The following is a 2,500-nucleotide window of genomic DNA, read 5'->3' as shown; positions in this document are numbered from 1 at the left end:
GCGAAGAGGGCGCCCCCCCCGGTCTCGGAGCGCGGGCGGCAGCGCGCGAGAAGCGGGGGCTGCCGGCGCGGGGTGCGACGAGCCCCCGCCGGCCGAGCCCGCGCGGGCAGCCGGGAGGGAGCGGCGAGCGGCGACGACGGGGCGGCAGGCGCGAGCGTGCGAGAGCGCAAGAGGGCCTTCGAGGTCGGGGGGGGCGGCTCCCCCGACCCTCCCCGCACCGGGGCGGGCCGCTGCGGAGCGGCCCGCCCGGCCGGCCGGCCGCGCAGGGCGAGGCCTCCGGGCGTTCCGGGCGTGGCGCGCGGCGCCGGGCGGCGCCTTCGGCGGCGCCCCCCCGCCTCTCCCCTCCCCCACCCCCGCGGTGCGGGGGGGGGAGCTCGGGGCGGGGGGCTCCGCCGCCGACGCCGCCTTGGGCGGGCGAGGCCCTTGCCGGGTCGCGTCCCGCGCCGGCGGGCGGCCCGAGCCACGGCTCTCCTCCCGGGCGCAGCGCCGGGCTACTGAGGGAAACCCCGGGCCCCGGGCAGGAGGACGAGGCGGTGGCGGCGGACGTCGGGCGCGCCCCCGCGGGCGGACGCTCCCCCGAGGGCGGCAGCGGGGGAGGCACCCCCGCGGGGCCTGCAGGTCGTTTCCCTCACCCCAGGGCCAGGTACCTAGCGTCCGCGCCTCGGCGGCCCTCCCTCGGCGAGCGCCGGGGGTCGAAGGCCGCGGAGCCGGGCGGCGGTTTAAAGACGCGGGCGGCTCGATGCGACCCGCGGGGCGGCCGGGCGGTGGCGCCTCCAGGGGCGGGAGTCGCTCCCGCAGAGCCCCTGGCTGGGCGCCGCCCGTGCCCGTCGCGCGGGCAGCCGTGCCGGGGAGGGGTCCCGCTGCCCCCCCCTCTCCGCGGTCCGGTCTCGGCGGAGGAGACCGCGGCGCGGTCGGCCGCGGCCGGCCCGCCTGCCTCGAAACGGGTGGACCCCCCCCGGCGGGAGCGCGGGCTCTCCGCCGAGGGGGCGGCGAGCCCCCGCGGCGGGGGCTCGCCCGGCGGCCGCCGGGCCGCCGCGCCCCGCCCCGTCGCAGCGCTGCGGCGCGCTGCGCTCCGCTCCCTCCCCCTCGCCCCCCGGCGAGCGCTCGGCGGTCCCGCGCCGCCGGCCGCCGGCGAGGGCGGCACCCCGGCCGAGCGGCGGCGGCGCCGCTCGGCGTGTCGGCCGGCCGGAGGGCGCCCGCCGCCGGCCGCGGCTGTCCCGGCCCGGGCCCCGCCCGTCGCTTCCCCGCCGCCCTTCCCGGCCGCGCCGGGCGGGCGGGCGCGCGGGCGGGGGCGTCCCACTCCCGGTCTCCGCGTGGAAACGGGGAGAGCGGGCGCCGCCCCCGCCTTAGCGCCGTCCGCCTCGTCGCCTGGCGCGTGCCCGCGGAAGGGGGCCGAGGCGGGGGGCGGCGGCGGCGGCGGTTCCGGGCGGGCGGCCGCGCCGGCGCGGCGGCGGGCGCCGTCCGGCGGGCCGCGGGCGGCGTGCCGCGTCGCCGGCTCGGGCTCCGGCGGTCGCCGCCTCCGGCGCGGCCGGCGGCGGAGCCGCGGAGGCGCCGGCGGGGCGAGCCGCGGGAAGGGGAGCCGGCTGTCGTAGCGCGGCGCAGGTTGTGGGCGGAGGCGCGCGCGCGCGGGGGTCCGGCGGGGCGCCCCGCTGCTGCCGCCCGGCAGCAGCATCCGTTGTCCCGAGCGAGGCGGGCGGGCGGCGCGGCCGGGCGCGTCGCCGCCTCCGTGCGGAGGCCGGGCCGAGCCCGGGCGCCTGGGCCGCCTCCGAAACGCGCAAGGGGCGTCTGCCCGCTGTGGGTCGAGTCGGGAGCGCGGGCTCCCCGCCCTTGCCGTTCGGGGTTTTTTCCCGTTCCCTTTTTCCCTTCCGCTGGGTGTGCTCGTACGGTCAGGCGAGGCGAGGCCTCTCCGCCGCGGCCCGTGGCGCCGCGCCGCGGCCCCCTCCGCGCGGGCGGGGGGGGCGGGCCGGCGGGCGGGCGGGCGGTGGGCCGTCCTCCGAGAGGGGCCGCTGCTGGCGAGCGGTCCCGGCCCCCCCGCGCGCGCGGGGCGGTGCCGAAAGGCAGACAACTCTTAGCGGTGGATCACTCGGCTCGTGCGTCGATGAAGAACGCAGCTAGCTGCGAGAATTAATGTGAATTGCAGGACACATTGATCATCGACACTTCGAACGCACTTGCGGCCCCGGGTTCCTCCCGGGGCTACGCCTGTCTGAGCGTCGCTTGACGATCAATCGCCGGCTGGGCCGCCCCCCCTCCCCCCCCCTCCCCGGGGTGGGGAGGCGGCGGCCGCAGCGGCGCGGCTGGGGTGCCTCGCAGGCCCGCGCGCGGCCTCGGGCCGGGGAAGCGGTTCGCCGCCGCCCGGCGCCGTCGGCCCAAGGGCCTTCGTCCCCCTAAATCGAGACTCGGGGAGCGCTCCGAAGCTCCCCGCTCCCGGAGCGCCCGCTGGGCGGAGCCTCGTCCCGTCGGGGCCGCGCCAGGGTGCGTCGGGCCGGTCGGGCCCGGC

The 2,500-nt window shown here is 82.7% G+C and overlaps 1 non-coding gene across 1 annotated transcript; it reads left to right on the top strand.

The window, feature by feature from the left end:
• Positions 1-2,063: 2,063 nt before the first annotated feature.
• LOC142076823 (5.8S ribosomal RNA) lies at positions 2,064-2,216 on the top strand. Its single transcript, XR_012671354.1, has one exon. It is a non-coding gene; the product is annotated as a 5.8S ribosomal RNA (ribosomal RNA).
• Positions 2,217-2,500: the final 284 nt, after the last annotated feature.

Source organism: Calonectris borealis, unplaced genomic scaffold, assembly GCF_964195595.1.
Source record: "Calonectris borealis unplaced genomic scaffold, bCalBor7.hap1.2 HAP1_SCAFFOLD_115, whole genome shotgun sequence".
In the NCBI taxonomy this organism is placed as follows: domain Eukaryota; kingdom Metazoa; phylum Chordata; class Aves; order Procellariiformes; family Procellariidae; genus Calonectris; species Calonectris borealis.
This window is presented reverse-complemented; position numbering and strand designations above follow the sequence as displayed.